Here is a 17,287-nt window from a genome sequence, read left to right as displayed (position 1 = left end):
GTAGTCTCTCTGTTGTGCGTACCAGTATCGCACAAAGTATGTAAGCCAAAACACAACCCACACTCCCCCTTAACATACAAATTGTGAGGAGAACACAAAAAATATAAACAGACCACAAGAAAATAAAAAGCTAAAACAAAAAACGTAGTCACCGTGGTCTCAAAGGCATACAACAGGATGAAACACCTTGTCTAACTCACAAACTGCGTTGCTTTGGTGAGCGATATCTCACCCGAGGTCAACAAAATCCAAGTCATTCTGTAATAAGAACCGGAGCTCGATTTTCGCTCCCGAATAAGGTAAGACACAAAGCAAACGACAGTCTCTTCAAGCCCCACAAAACACAAAAGTCCATGTGTAAGGTTCAGGCAGGAAGTAATTAGTTCTCATGGTGACAATCTTAGAATGATGTAAAGTTTTCCCTACACAAAAACTAAAAAAGGAAAACAAACTACCAGCTCTCCGTGTACGATGTTGTGGCAGTCCAGTAACCATGGATACCAAAAATGGCGGCATGCGTGCGCGATGATGTTAATGCGAGATGACATCACACGCATTTCGCACAACAAGCCAGACAAACAGAATGAGAAAAGAATGACAGCGCAAGAAGCGCTTCTGCTTCACGACTGCCCCCGAGGATTCTATGACGCCTAAGATCGCCAATACTGCCAGAAGATTCTGTGACATCATCAGTCACAAACTGAGGTGGCAGGGGAAAGACGACTCCGGACAGAAACCGCCAACTGTCACCTCAAAGGAAAGAAAGCGGTAAGACTTGGTTTTCTCCGATGGCTATCGAAAGTTACATTGAAGAAAAGGAAAAACAAGACATCAGCACCACCCAGTGGCTGAAAATAAGTGCTACCTTCCCCGAGGCTCGATGTATGCCTCCGGACACGAACAAAGCAAGTAACAGCTGATTTACATTAACTTGACATTCCGGTTATTCATGGGCACCCACAACGGCTGGTAATCATTCTTGAATATACACGAAGGCTCCAGACCAGGGATGCACACATCGCTGCATCTTTCACTGCTGACAATACCCAGGGCGCATCGCTGCTTTCCACACTGATTTCCATACCCAGCACCCATCGTTTCTTTCCACCACTGGGGTGATGAGGCATACACTTGAAAACAGCTTAGATGAAGTGTAGTTTTCCTTTAGCACATGTCACAGCTGCCAATCCAATGAAGAGTCAGTGAGAGTCAATGCAGGGATAACTTAGCAGAGACTTTCAGTCATTTCTCAAAGGCAGCAAGCAGGCAAACAGAAACTGGCACAAACTAGTCAAAAGGGCGACCGTTGACAGGGTCACTGGTGGGGCATGTGGGGTGCCTAGTTTCATCCATTCCACTTACTTGAAGTATTAGAGGGGCAGATTTATGAGGCCCTTGCGCCACGTTTACGCCGCTTTTGCGTCACGCAAGGCGGCGTAAACGGGGCGCATCCCTACGAACGATTTACAACGTGAACCATCTAGGCAGATGCGTCACGTTGTAAAGCCCTGCGCCGCTTGTGGGCGTTCCGGCGCAGGGGGGGGGTTCCGGGGCAGGTGCGCCTCGCAAAAGTGGCTGAGTGAAATCTATGAGATTTCACTCAGTCACTTTCAGGCCAATGCTGCGTCAAAAGCCTGCGCCTGCTTGAAGCAGGCGTAGGTCTTGACACAGCATTGTTAAGATGGGCACCCCCGAGCCTTGCTGGAGCTGCGTCGCGCTTGCGACGCAACTCCAGCAATGCGCCACCTTTACGGCACAGATGCGTCACGCATCTGTGCCGTTTTTGCCCCATGGTGCGCCGCATCATAAATGCGGCGCACCATGGGTGGCGGAGCAGTTGCGCACTGTGGCGCATGTTAACTGGCGCATCCCTGGGGATGCGCCAGTTAACATAAATCTGCCCCTAAGTCAATCCATCCAAGGTAGCTCCATGGGTGCTTTTTACATCGTCGCCAGTGTTAAAACGAAGTAGGAGGCTTAAACAAGTCTGTAGATGGTATAAGTAGATTTATTCACGCAGTAATCCATAGGTATACAGTTACAAGAAGATCCTTAGTAATTTCTGGTAATCTCTGGTAATACCTAGAAATGCCCCACCAGGAGCAAGGTCCTCTCTGCTCAGCCCATCACACCAACTGATCCTCAACTCATGCAAACCAACCCCAACATTCCAAATGACCTCATCACAGGCTGAGCAGACAGGCAGAGAACCACAGTGGGCAGACTGCATTAGTAAATTGCACATTACAACACATGGCTTACCTACTTTGTTGAAGAGAGTGGTATTATGGTGTGTATGTAGAAATAGAAGAAGGCTTTAGAGACCTTGGATCTTCAGGCGTGGGATAGCTTCCTATCTAAGGTGGGAACCACCTCATAATGTTAGGTCTGGGATGACTGTGATGGGGGAGGGGGGCGTAACTTCTCCGATGCGGGTAGACTGCACGGCTACCTCGCGTCGGAGATCGGAGGACGCTACATTCCTTCTAACCTTTATTAAACAGCAAACAATTATCAAGTGGATCTATTACCAGTCACTAGAATTCCAGTCCCAATTCGTCACACCATGAAGTCAGCCAGCCGGGAGGATGGAGCTGGGTATTTTCGCAGGCCATACCTAGAGTGCTCCCCCGTGATGATGGCAGAGATGGGGCCACCCCTCGCGAGGTTTGGCTCACCTGGGATCTTGCAAGAACACTCGGCGGACTCGCAACTGGTGTTCCCGGCAGGGAAGGTGTGCCCTGTTCTGACCGGATCGCGTTTCCAGTGGTGGTTGGCTCCTAGTCACAGTCTGGGACTTCCTCCTCTGCTGGTTGACGTGGGCTGGTGTCCATGTTTTCTGATACCGGCGGGTCCGGAGTCCCGGCATCCACTTTCTCGAAGAACGAGATGTTGCGGGTGACCTCCTCTGTTCTTCTTCTGGCTGTTAACATGGTGCCGGTCCTGCGGACAACTATCCAGGGCCTATGTTCGAATGGAAGCCGGAATTTGCTTCCTGGGTACCTGTCCTTGATATAGACTCTGTCTCTCACTTGAATGGCAGACATCCGGGCCCGTCGGTTGGCACTGGCCTGGTCATTGGAGCTGGTTCTGTTGGATAGGGTGTTTTCCATGTCGATCTGGGACAGGGTCCAGCTTGGGTGATGTGGGATGGTGTCTCGCACTACTTGGCCCATGCTTGCTGGTCCCGGAGCTGCCTCAGTCGTGAGATGGGGCGTCAAACGGTATTCCCTCAGGAAGCTGTATATGGCCCTCTCGAGCGGAGATTTATCGGCATGCGCAATGCATATCACTTTGTTGAGAGTACGCATGAATCTCTCTACTTCCCCATTTGCCGATGCCAGCAAGGGGTCACTTTCCGGTGTTGGATCCCCCAGGCTTTAAGATAGTCTGCAAACTCCTGTCCCTGGAAGGGTGGACTGTTGTCTGTCTTCACCACTTCGAATATTCTGTGGGTAGCGATGGTCTTCTGAAGCTTGGTGATAACCTCCATGGCTGTCTGACTTCCCACGATCTCAACCTCAGGGTATTTTGTGTAATCATTAATGATTACCAGAGCATAGTGTACATCTGGGATGTGTCCAAAGTCTACACTCACCCGCTCCCATGGTCGTTGAGGGTTCCCCTCTGTGATGACGGGGTGAGGCCGATCTGGTTGGCCCGCTGCCTGCCACCATGCGCATGCCCTTACTGTTTGTTCGACCAGTGGGTCCATTCCTGGGAACTACACCTTGGCTCTCAGTCGGCTTTTGGTTTTCACCATGCCTTGGTGTCCCCTGTGTGAAAGGTCCACTGCCTGTTGAGCCAGACTTCATGGTATCACTAGCCGCAGGCCTCGGAGCATATACCCTCTGCTATCGACCGAAAGTTCATCGTTGACTCGCACAATTGATTCCAGAACAGTCTTTGATTGTGGCGTCCTTCGGGTCATTGTGGATTGAATGGGCCGCTAGTCATTCGATTGGACTGCGCTTACGGCCAATTGCAGGCACTCATCACTCCGGGTAGCTTCTACATTGGTCTCGAGACTCATGGACAGTGGTCAGGATCTTTCCGATATCAGACGGACATATTCTTCTGTGTCTTCGGCATCCTCCTCTTCCGCTTTGGTTGCCGTCCTGGGGTGCCTCGAGAGGTAGTCCACTGGGTTGGACGAGCCGGGTTTCTACTCCACCCGGTAGTCGTATCCCTGTAGTGGAAGTATCCACTTTTCAATCCTCGGCGGAGGTTTGGATGCTGATCCTTGAAACAAGGGGATAAGGGGCTTGTGGTCTGTGGACACTGTCAATGGATGGCCCAGTGGATGCAGATCGTTTCTCGTTCAATTTGCTAGTATCTCTGTTCTGTGTCTTTCAGGGACCGACTCGCTTACGCTATTGGGGCCAACTCGCCGTTCCCTTGCAGTTAAGCGAGTACTGCTCCAAGCCCATGGGGGCTGGCATCCACAGCGACGTTGGTGGATCGGGCTGGGTTGAAGTAGGACAGCGTTGTATCTGCTGACAGAGCTGCCTTAGTGTCTTTGTAGGCTTGCTCCTCCTCGGGCCCCACTGCCATGTGGTGGAGGCCTTTGTCAGCTCCCTGAAGGGTTTCGTGAGATTTGACAAGTCTGGTGAGGAAAATTGAATTTTGCCTTGTCATATGTGCCTACGTGTTCCCCATCCTATGTTATATGTGCATGATCGATATGCATATATCCCCCTATGATCGATTAAAGACACAATTACAGTTGTGTCCAACTCTAGTATGCCAGTATCCAGTTCTCGTGAAAGCAACGAGTATTAGGCCTATGTTACCACGTTTTACAGTGTGCACGTTAATTCATTGAATTGTCCCCGTTTCTAGGCCTCAAAAGGGCCCGGACGCCAGATTCAAGCTCCAGTCTCCTGAACCCTCTCCGAGGAGCGAAGCAGCCCCCACCTGCATCCCTGACCCTTCACTTACTTCCTGCCGCGCAGCGCGGTGCCCGGCCTGGCTCTGCCTGCCTGTCTGCCAAGAATATGTTATGCCTCTAGTTATCAGTTCCGCTTTCCGTCTTCACATTCCTAAGCTAGCGAACCACATAAACAGCTTCAGCTATAGTCTAGTCTTTCTGCCTCCATGCAAGTGAATTACTGTATTAATATTCAGGAAGATTCATAGCACACGCAATACATGTAGAATATATGCATGCACCAGCCTTAGTGTCAAGTAGCCCTTGCCCTGATAACTTTTAGATTCTATCAACATGTACTCCAAACACCAGATACCAGATATGCTATAGTTACATGTCGTCCTGACACCGCAGACTTTAGTCTCCTCTTCTAGTGCAGAAGTCATAGCCCCCAGTTCTCCCCGGTAACACGTCATTGCCCGTTTGCGCGCACCACTAGGTTAAAGGTCCCAGCTGCTCAGGTAGCCCCCTCCATGTTTCCACCCACTTTATGACACTTCTGTGACGTTCTCATCACATGTCTACGTGTACGCCCTGTGCACGCCTTCTTTTCACGCCCATGTACTCTTATCTTACGCTTGTCACTTGTTACGCCTACTGTATGTAATGTAATTGTGATGTTTTACTATATATACCTTGTACTGTTAATGAGATGTGGCAGCTGCCACTCGTGTCATTTATTTCAGGCTGTTCTGATCCTGTCCCTTCCTTTTTGCCTGAATAAAGCCCGTTCGACTCAGATTCCTCGGATCCTGCCTCTTATTTATTGAGCTATCTGTTATTATTAATGTATTCAAAAATAGTACCGGTAATTAATTATTTATTTACCACATAAATGGCGCCCGAATAGGGACGAGCCCTTTCCCCACGCGCCGGCGATGTAACGCAGGCCCCCTGACCCTTCTACAGCCGTGACGGAACTCTACCGTGCACGTGCAGATATTTCTGCTTCAAGTCTCCCTCAGGCCCACGGAGGAGACGGGAACTGCGGTCCGGCATCCAGACGAGGCGGTGTGGAATGCGGTTCGTCCCGACCAGAGCCCAAGCCGAGAGAGCAAGGTCCGAGGTATCCGGAGGCCCACCTGTTTCTGAAGTCCGAAGTTCGTAGTCCGACGTCGTAGCAGTCCAGTCCAGTCTGAGGCCTTCAGTTTCTGCTTCCCGGTGAGTACCGTTGCGGGGGAAGTATCTAGACAGGTTCATTAGTTTGTTCCTGGTCCGATGGGTTTGGGTACACAGATCCAGTCCGAAGTATTCACCTAGGTGGATACGGTATGACGTGTCTCTTTACGAGACCGGTATGTTCTGTACTGTTTTAGCAGTGCATCCAGTAATTCTAGTAAGTCCGTTCTCGAGAAATTCATGTGTTATGTTTTCAGTGTATCAGGTAGTATTCTGTTCGAACTGTTATTAATGTATTTCTATGTCGTGGTATGAGTGATTTGTTTGCCATTTCATTACTGTGATTATTGTGTATTGTGTTCCAAGTATAACTCAGCCATGCCTCTGTTTTCGAAATTACGTCAGATAAAAACCAGAAAAGGGTTACTCGAAGAAGCAGTTCCTGTCCCTCCTAGGGACAGTCCTGGACATTTCATGTATCACAAACATGGCTTAGATGCCATATTATATCTAGACTTATGGGCGGATTATACGAAAGATCTTGAAGAGAAATATAGATGGCCTGTATCAGGTACATGGGATGCCGAGTGCATCATGCGAGTAGAAGAAGCATTATGGAAAAAGAAAGCCAGACAGTCCCAGAAAGATGCCATCGAGTTATGGCGTAAAGAATCTCATAGAAGAACCGAAAAAGAATTCAGAAAAACAGAATTAAGTAGGGAATCCTCAGAGAAAGCCCAAGAAAGGGAATTAATCGAAGAAGGTGAACGAGTTAGAGCAGAACAGTCAGACAGACAGAGAAATGCCCTTATTAAAGGTATGTATCCTCTTCTTGCCGAGGGCTTGCCGAAGGCAACCCCGGAAGCACCCTGTAATTTACCGCCACCATTGGTCCCGATTAAGCTACGTCATAAACCGACCGCAGCTGAAATTTTTCTTTCGTCCTACTTGGACGACACAGTCCCAGCATATGCAAATCGTACTCCGCCCGTTCACCCTCAGCATCCTGTAAATAATGTAATTCCTGTTCCTCCAGCCACTGGTCCCGGGGACCAAGTTAATGTGCCAGTACCCCCGGACCAGCCCACAGTAAATGTACCCGCTTTGCCAGTTACTTTACCAGCACGTACAGTATTAACTGACGATTCTAGTTCAGGAGCAGTGGGGGGAAGTGCTCCTATCACCCCGCCCCACGTCAGACGACTGACGCCGCGAGACGCAGCGTTACAGCGTACGCCGAAAGTGGCTACATACGCAGATCTCAAGCGACTTCTTACGGAATGTATATATGATCCAGTTCCAGGCGAAGATCACATGGTATTATATTCAGTACGTTTAAGAAGGGTTGCCAACTTTTTGGTCACCCTGCCCGACATGAAGGAACATCTAGACAGAATATATCGTTTTGTCCGTACAAGAGAGAATCCAGGAAGTATTCACGAAGCTATGGCACACAGAAAAGTCGAGACTCAACATATGATTTTACAGTTCTTGATAAACTGTTTAATAAGAGAGCAAGATTATCCTGATAAAGACAAAGAAGAGATGAAAGGTCTGACTAAGTGGAGTGACAATATAGCGGAGGGAAAACACAAGACACAAGGTAGTGTAGAAAGTATGTACAAGAAAATTCGTAAGGAAATTATCAGTATACACCAGAAGGAGGAAGCAAAAAGAGCAACCGAGAAAGAGTATGACTCTTCTAGTGAAGAGGTAGACAGCGAGAATCCCTCCAGAATAGCGTATGTAGGTAGAACTAGATTTTCCGACAGACATTCACGCCTAGATTACAAGAAAGTTTCTCCTCCTCCAGTACCAGAACAGTGTTCTCTTGAACAAGTATTCCAGGCCCCCGATCAAATTCTGAAATCACGAATAGGTTATAGCGAACTTAGTACAATGCATGAACAAGAACTAGCCCGATCGGTAGTTCGATGGACTAGTGATTCTACCACGTTTCCAGATGAAATAGTGGCCCAAACGTTTCTGAAACTGCCCCCAGCCGAGCAGCGTCTGGTGGGTACGTATATGATCCAGCACCTCATTATACTGTATGAGGATCAACATTCTGATCCAGGTCCTTTACATGATGTACTGAACGAGTTACTCCTAAACAGATGGAAAGGTCTAGGTACCGATTTAATTAGTATCATACTAGAACAGCGCCACAAATACCGAACGTTTCTGAATCCACATTTTGTTCCTGTTCCACCCCCAGAAAGAAAATCATTCTACATAGACAGACAGAATCCGTTACGAGAAGTACATCCAGTTAAGGTAGAAGGGGGTGGCCTAGAACGAGTATTTGTTTACACCCCTATCACAAAAATAGAACTTTTGGAAATGAAAAAGTTAATACCCTGTCACGATAAAGATCCAGCAGGGTTCCACCGTGAATTAAAGGACATGCTCCGTATGGGAGAATACACGTATCCTGATATCATTAAAATGTTAAAGGTCCTGTTGCCTGCGGGCACATATGAAAAACTTAAAGAAAAAGAATGGGAGGTGGGAGAGAAAAAGATAGATTGGACCGCATTAGAAACTGAAGATAACACACGAGTTCCAGGTACCGGTCTTGGGGATAAAGCTAAAGCTTTGCCCGAATTGTTAATACAAGTCTTGCCAAGATTACTAGCCACGAAAAAGGAAGATTGGGATGCCATCTCAGCCTGTAAACAGAAACAAGACGAAGACACTAGTGATTTTTATTCTAGATTTGAGAAATGTTTCATTATTAATAGTGGTCTGAAAACAAGTAGTGAATCATATCCACATCTTTTTGTTACCAAACTAGTCGAGAATTCAAGTCCACAAGTTAAAAATCGAGTACTGAAAGTCGAAAGTACCTGGCAAGCTAATACTCCGTCACAGATGCTCCAAATGCTACAGTACCATCAGAACAGAATTAGGGAGGAGCAGGAACACGAAAGGAGACGTATGAAAGACACGAAAATGAAAGTACTAGTCGCACAGACTGTTCCGCAAGACAGTCAGAAGAGGGGTCCGAATCAAGCCAGTCATCCTACAGCTCCCGTTAAAGGGACATGCAATTACTGTAAACAGCCAGGTCATTATATAAACGAATGTACAGTTCTGAAACACAACATAGCTACTGGTAAAACGAAAGAGAGACCACGTCCGCCTAGACAAGAACAAGTTTCGCAGACTTCCCAGCCACCGCAGAACGCACAACAGACAGTTACAGTACCGCAGCCTATAGCTGCAACACAACACGTTACACAGCAGATGTACCAGTGCGCACAGTCAGAGTATCCAGATTATCAGCCATATTCATGAAACAGCCTAGAGAGGGAGGTTGGCTTGCCTCTCATCGAGATTCCTGTAGACCAAGAGGGTCCCTATGTACACAGTCAAGTATTAGGGAAAGACAGAAAGTTTCTGATTGATACAGGGGCAAGTAGGACTACCATCAGTCATGACGAGGTTTCAGGGGCTCCACTCTCAGGCTCTAGAAATGTTTCCCTTGGATTTTCAGGAAAGCCTATTGTTAATGAAATATCGAAACCAGTTACTCTAGAAGTTGGTCCATTGTCCCGAACTACAGACTTGTTGCTCACGAAATCGTGTCCAGAAAATTTATTAGGCATTAAGACCCTGAAAGAATTAGGAGCAGTCATATGCTGCTCCCCAGAAGGGGTGCGACTGTTTTTGAGAGATTTTAAAGGTCATTATGTATTACGTGATTTTGATCCAAGATTATTGAATGTATCACAGCATTTATGGGCGCAAGGTCCAACTGATGTAGGTTGTATGCACATCACACCCCATCGTGTCACTCTGAAGAAAGGTGTTGTATTACCACGAATCCGACAGTACAAATTGCCACCTGAGGCTGTAGCAGCCTTATCCAAAATTATTGACGAGCTTATTGTTCAAGGAGTGGTTGTAGAAACTGACTCCAATGTATGTAATTCTCCTATCATTCCGATTCTGAAACGTACTGATCCAAATGCTCCTCCAGTTTATCGATTAGTGATTGACCTTCGAGAACTTAATAAATGTATCATACCCCAGTATCCTGTGGTTCCAGATATTTCTTCCCTATTGACTGCCATTGATTCCGAAGCTACGTTCTTCACTGTTATCGATTTCAAGAACGCTTTCTTTAGTGTCCCCATTCATCCAGACAGCCAGTTTCTTTTCGGATTCTGTTTAAATGGAAGGAGCTATAAATTCACACGAGCTCCTCAAGGTTTCACAGAAAGCCCTAGCATTTACAGTCAAGCACTGAAAAGACAACTAGACAATATTCACATGCCAACTGACACTGCTCTGCTCCAGTATGTCGATGATCTATTGATCACAGCCCGTTCTGAACGTGACTGCGAACGTGCGTCACTCACAGTCTTGTATTTCCTGGCCGAGATGGGGCACAAGGTGTCCCCTTCCAAATTGCAATTCTGTGTCCAGCAAGTGGTCTACCTTGGACACTTACTGTCCAAGAGGGGTAGGCAGTTGACACCCGACCGTATCCAGTTAATAGCACATCTTCCACAGCCCAAGACTCAGAAGGTGGTACGAGCTTTTATCGGCCTCACTTCTTACTGCAGACAATGGATTCCTCAGTACGCATATCTAGCCAAGCCACTGATACAGTTAACGACACAGGAGGCAGCCGTATCGACTGTCCTCCCTTGGACCCAAGAACATCCACTTGTTTTTAACGAGTTAAAGAAAGCTTTATGCCAAGCACCTGTTCTAGCAACACCGAACTACAGTAAGTCTTTTACACTTTTTGTCACTGAACGTGATGGTACTGCATTATCTGTTCTCACACAAGATCAAGCAGGACAATACAAGCCCTGTGCTTATTTCTCTAGCACATTAGATCCAGTGGCCCAGGCTCTGCCTGCATGCCTCAAGTCAGTTGCAGCCACAGCTCTAGCTATCAGACAAAGTGATTCCATAGTGTTAGGACACTCCCTGACAGTACAAGTTCCACACTCCGTGGAAGTTCTTTTAAACCGAACACAGACTCAGCACTTGACAATTGCACGTTTAACAGGTTATGAACTGACACTGTTCCAGCCACACATAGAAATCAGACGCTGCAACATTTTAAATCCTGCTACACTGTTACCCTCAGTTACTTCAAATCCTGCCACACATGACTGTGTGGAAGTTGTTAACACCATGACAAAGCCAAGACAAGATTTGACAGACACTGCATTACCTGATCCCGACCTGACACTTTATGTGGATGGTTCATGTATGAGAACAAGTACAGGAGAACTAGTAGCCGCGTATGCAGTGACTACTGAAACTGAAGTTATAGAAACACATCGTATTGACACCCTGTCTGCTCAAGCAGCAGAGCTCGTCGCTCTGACTCAAGCCTGCATACGAGCTAAGAACCTGAAAGTAAACATATACACAGATTCACGTTATGCATTCGGAGTCGTACACGACTTTGGAGTGCTCTGGCAAGAAAGAGGTTTTATGACTTCTCATGGAACCAAGATTCAGCATGGCCCCCTCATTCAAGCTCTGTTAGATGCAATACATTTACCGACAGCTATCGCTATCATGAAGTGCAAGGCACATACGAAAGTCACCGACATCATTTCCCAGGGTAACGATCTAGCAGATCGAACAGCCAAGCTTACAGCTCAGACTCCAGACATTCCAGTTAACACGACACAGACAGACATTCCAGATCAGACTACTTGTATGACAGTTAAGGACCCTACACAAGACGTAATAGATATACAGTCACATGCTACTCCCGATGAAATCAAGAAATGGTCTGAACAAGGAGGGGTCCAGACAGATCAAGGATGGTTGACAAAGGGAAAAGCCACATGGTTTCTCCCCGACTCTATGGTTCAAGTCATTATTAACACCGCACATAGTCCAGCACACTTAGGAGAAAAAGCCATGTTAGACAGTATTCAGAATCTCTGGTTTAACAAGCATTTACGAGCAGCAGCCAAGCAGAAAGTGCGTACCTGCATGATCTGTTGTCAGTTCAATCCAGGTAAAGGTGTCCCGGTGGAACAAGGTGGATTCCATCCTCCTGACCACCCTTTTGAAGTCCTCCAGATGGATTATATTCAGATGGAGCGATGTCGAGGTTTCAAGTATGTCCTCGTAGTTGTATGCGCTTTGTCCAGGTGGACAGAAGCATATCCAGTTCCAGATTACACCGCTGCGACCACTGCCAGGCAGTTGGTTCGTGAGTATTTTCCCCGCTATGGTTTACCTAGGGTCGTGTATTCAGATAACGGCCAGCCATTCTCATCCGAGCTCATGAAACAAGTATCCCTTCTGTTAGGGTACCAGTGGAAGTTCCACTGTGTACGACATCCTGAAGCAGCCGGTCTCGTAGAGAGACATAATCAGACTCTGAAAATCCGCATTGCCAAAGTATGCGCAGAGAAAGGCGTGGATTGGATAATAGCACTGCCAGTTGCCCTTTTCTATATGAGAATGGTCGCTCACTCCCGTTCAGGTCTATCTCCTTATGAGGTAGTGTTCGGTCGTCCCCCAAACATGTGGGGTACACCTAGACCACGTACAATTACTGATGTTGATAGTAATATGCTGACAGATTACTTGGCCTCCTTGATGTCTGCACTACACTCTTGTCGTTCACAGGTTGCCGCTGCTTTTCCAGACAACACTCAAGTGAAACCGCATGAGGTCATACCAGGCGACCTGGTCCTCGTGAGGAATTTTGATCGTTCAAGTCCGCTGGAGCCCCGCTGGAAGGAACCGAGACTTTTATTGCTAACAACGAGGACTGCCATAAAAGTTGAAGGCAGGAAGGGGTAGTTGCACTCCAGTCATGTAAAGAGATTTCATGGACTTCGGCCAAAGAAATTTTTCAAGGACTGCCCCGTTCTCAAGGACTGCCCAGACACTGAATCTAAACTTCCCCTGTTAGAGAAAACTCCGCAGCAAGAGTATAAAGATAAGTTAAGGTCTAGTAAGTCAGCCAGTTTAATTGTCTAAGTCCCTCTCGGGTGAAACGGTTAGACAGGTTCCTGACATGTATGAGATAGACCCACACAGTGAGAGAGTTAGTCAAAACTCTAAGAGAATACGTTATCAAAAGAATCTTCGAAGTCGATGTATTGTTGCTTTACTTTTTATGTTGTTACTGAGTCTTATGGTTACCTGCATAAGTTATGCCTTACATTTATGTTTCCCTGTTAAATCACATGTACATATGTTTTCTAATGTTACAGTAGAGCACACATTTAGTGACCTGCCTCCTCACGAGTTATCCTATCGTCTTGCCATGCGCAATAACACGTTTATCCGAATGTTACACTATTCACACCAGACCAGCAATGCCACTAATTGTTGGGTGTGTGGTCGACTCCCCCCTTTCCAGACACCGAAGGGAGTTCTGCCACTCTTTCCTTATCCGTTTTCACATAATGGTTCGTGTGGAGCATGGTCCACGTTAACGTCATCCTCAAATGATATGTCCCTTCTGAATAGAACATGTTTCCCAGACAAGGAGGGTTTTTCCCATAGAACAGGGTTAGATCTAGAAAATGAAGTATATGATCTAGGTAATTATTCCTCGAATTTCATGGTTTTGAATGTTCAGTCCGAGACTACTCCAGATCTGCCTACTATTTCAGTTCTACCCGTGAAAGGCGAATTATGTGTCAGAAAGAATGGTTCCGCACATGAAGGACATAGTGATTGTACTACTGTGGTCGAGTATAGTGACAGTGGGAAATCTATTTTCAAAGCCTCACGTCATTCTTATTTTGTATGTGGTCAGACCGCATATGTTCGTCTGCCCCTCGATTGGGATGGAACATGTTACATTGCCTTCCTACTGCCACCAGTTTTTCTAGCCCCATCCGATTATCACAGAAACACACATCTAGTACACGTTAGACATAAAAGGGAGGTCGAGTCCCCAATTGTCGATCAAACTGAAACTGCCTTAGAACAGTATCAAGACTTCAATAAAGGTTTCTTCTTCTTCATAGGTCCTGTCCAGAATAGTAAGTTAATACGTAGGCTAACCAGAACCCTTGAAGCAGTAGTGAATGAGACTACTTCCGCTCTAGGTAACTTAGCTGAAGAGCAATCTGCTATGAGATTTGTCGTGCTCCAAAATCGTCTCGTCCTTGACGTCATACTGGCCGATAGGGGAGGAGCTTGTAGAGTCATCGGATCTAGTTGCTGCATTTTCATTCCTAATAACGCGCCATCTGTTTATTCAGCTATAACCAGACTCCATAAAATTGCCCATCAGTTACACCAGAATCCAGGCACCTGGACATGGTCCGGTTGGCTCTGGAGTATAATATCTGCCTGGGGATGGAAAGTATTGTCATTTCTAGGTATAGCAGTAATGATTATATTCAGTTGCTGTCTCTGTTTACAATGTGGCCCTGCGATTTGCGGCTTGTGTGCTACCTCTTGTATTCCTAGTCCTAAGTCCCGTTCCAAGACAATTCGAGACGAGCAAATGATGCTATATGAACAGATAGATGGTATCATGAATATTGATGTTTCCTGATGGAAACGTAGGGCACAAGGAGGGAATGAGGAAAATTGAATTTTGCCTTGTCATATGTGCCTACGTGTTCCCCATCCTATGTTATATGTGCATGATCGATATGCATATATCCCCCTATGATCGATTAAAGACACAATTACAGTTGTGTCCAACTCTAGTATGCCAGTATCCAGTTCTCGTGAAAGCAACGAGTATTAGGCCTATGTTACCACGTTTTACAGTGTGCACGTTAATTCATTGAATTGTCCCCGTTTCTAGGCCTCAAAAGGGCCCGGACACCAGATTCAAGCTCCAGTCTCCTGAACCCTCTCCGAGGAGCGAAGCAGCCCCCACCTGCATCCCTGACCCTTCACTTACTTCCTGCCGCGCAGCGCGGTGCCCGGCCTGGCTCTGCCTGCCTGTCTGCCAAGAATATGTTATGCCTCTAGTTATCAGTTCCGCTTTCCGTCTTCACATTCCTAAGCTAGCGAACCACATAAACAGCTTCAGCTATAGTCTAGTCTTTCTGCCTCCATGCAAGTGAACTACTGTATTAATATTCAGGAAGATTCATAGCACACGCAATACATGTAGAATATATGCATGCACCAGCCTTAGTGTCAAGTAGCCCTTGCCCTGATAACTTTTAGATTCTATCAACATGTACTCCAAACACCAGATACCAGATATGCTATAGTTACATGTCGTCCTGACACCGCAGACTTTAGTCTCCTCTTCTAGTGCAGAAGTCATAGCCCCCAGTTCTCCCCGGTAACACGTCATTGCCCGTTTGCGCGCACCACTAGGTTAAAGGTCCCAGCTGCTCAGGTAGCCCCCTCCATGTTTCCACCCACTTTATGACACTTCTGTGACGTTCTCATCACATGTCTACGTGTATGCCCTGTGCACGCCTTCTTTTCACGCCCATGTACTCTTATCTTACGCTTGTCACTTGTTACGCCTACTGTATGTAATGTAATTGTGATGTTTTACTATATATACCTTGTACTGTTAATGAGATGTGGCAGCTGCCACTCGTGTCATTTATTTCAGGCTGTTCTGATCCTGTCCCTTCCTTTTTGCCTGAATAAAGCCCGTTCGACTCAGATTCCTCGGATCCTGCCTCTTATTTATTGAGCTATCTGTTATTATTAATGTATTCAAAAATAGTACCGGTAATTAATTATTTATTTACCACACTGGGATAAAACGTTTGCAAAAGTTCACCATTCCCAGGAAGCTTCTTATCTCTGAGATGTTGGTAGGCACAGGGGCTTCTTGTACATCTTGTACCTTGTCAGGGTCTAGGGCCACTCCTTGGTCAGAGAATGTGTAGCCAAAGAAACTAATCTTGTTTTTTAGGAATTGGCATTTTTCTCGATGTAGAGTCAGTCCGGATTCTTTGATCCTCTGGAGAACCCCACAAAGTCTCCGATGGTGATCTTCGATCATTGACGCATAGATGAGCAGGTCGTCACTTACGTTTAAGACCCCTGGGAGCCCGCTGAGGACATTGCGGATTGTGTTTTGAAACACCTCAGCAGCGCTCGAGATCCCGAAGTTGAGGCGTCGGTATCTTCTGAGACCGACGTGGGTGGAGAAGGTGGTGATGTATCAGGAGTCCGGGTGTATTGGTAGTTGGTGATAGCCGGACTGGAGGTCCATCTTCGAGAACCACTTTGCGCCGTTCAGTTCTCCCAATATGTCGTCAATGGTGGGGGTTAGGTGGTGTTCCTTTTTCACTGCGGCGTTTGGGAGGTGCATGTCCACACAGATGCGGACCTGCCCCGGTTGCTTCAGCTTCCGTGCCACAACGATCAGGGACACCCACAGTGTGGGTCCACTGACCTTTTCGATAATACCTTGCCTCTCCAGCACCTCTAACTCTTCTTCCACCTTCTGTCTCAGGTGGAACGCAATGGGCCTGTGCCTCAGCGCCACCGGTTGGACTGACGGGTCAATATGGAGGGAGACCTCTTTTCCTTTCAGGCATCCAATACCTTTGAAGACGTCTGTGAGCTCCTCCATGATGGCCTCTATTGCTTCGTCTTGCACTGCCATAACAAATGATATTAGCTTCAGTTCTTCTGCTGTTTGACCACTTATCAGCATGCCGCTTCCTTCTTCTGTCACTTATACTGTGGTGGGGTTCTTGAGGTCCTTGTGTTGCAGTTCAGTCTTGAAACATCCCAGGAGTGGGATGGGTGTCTTCTCGCCGTAGGCAAATACTCTGATCCTGGCCTCACGTAGTGGTGGGCGTGGACTTAGTTGATTACATACATTGGCAGCCATCTGTTCGAGCGATGCCCCCGTGTAAATGGTGGCTCTCACCACCTAATTGTGGATCTTAATTCTGTACCTTGGAAGTCGTCGTCTCTTCTTCTGTGGCTGATCAACTGCGAATACATAGTGAACCGGGTAGTCTCCCGTGTCATCATCCATGTCCTCGCTGTCTCAATCTTCCGCTACTGCCTGCACCGCCTCTTTCCTTGTCTTCGCCAACCGGCATACCGCCGCGAAGTGGTTCATCCACCCACACACACTGCACTTTTTCCCTCTCGCTAGGCAGCCTTGCATGCGATGGGGCGCGCCTCCGCAGTAGCCACACTCCCTCTTCCTGTCTTGCTGTCGTCTCCTGGCGTTTTGGCGTACTTTGGGCCTCACCACATTCGCCTTTCCCACTATGTTGACTTACTCTGTCTTGACGCGTCGGTGGATAGCCGCTTCCTTATGGAACGCTCTGG

General features: G+C 47.1%; 1 long non-coding RNA gene across 1 annotated transcript; it reads left to right on the top strand.

Annotated features, from left to right (window-relative positions):
- Positions 1–576: 576 nt before the first annotated feature.
- On the top strand, positions 577–15,649 carry LOC144819243 (uncharacterized). The gene is made up of 2 exons (XR_013607244.1): positions 577–768; positions 12,671–15,649. It is a non-coding gene; the product is annotated as an uncharacterized LOC144819243 (long non-coding RNA).
- The last annotated feature ends 1,638 nt before the right edge of the window (positions 15,650–17,287 follow it).

The sequence above is a fragment of the Lissotriton helveticus genome, chromosome 2_1 (genome assembly GCF_964261635.1).
Source record: "Lissotriton helveticus chromosome 2_1, aLisHel1.1, whole genome shotgun sequence".
NCBI lineage: Eukaryota > Metazoa > Chordata > Amphibia > Caudata > Salamandridae > Lissotriton > Lissotriton helveticus.
Note: the sequence above shows the minus strand (reverse complement) of the source record. Positions and strands in the feature narration are given on the sequence as shown.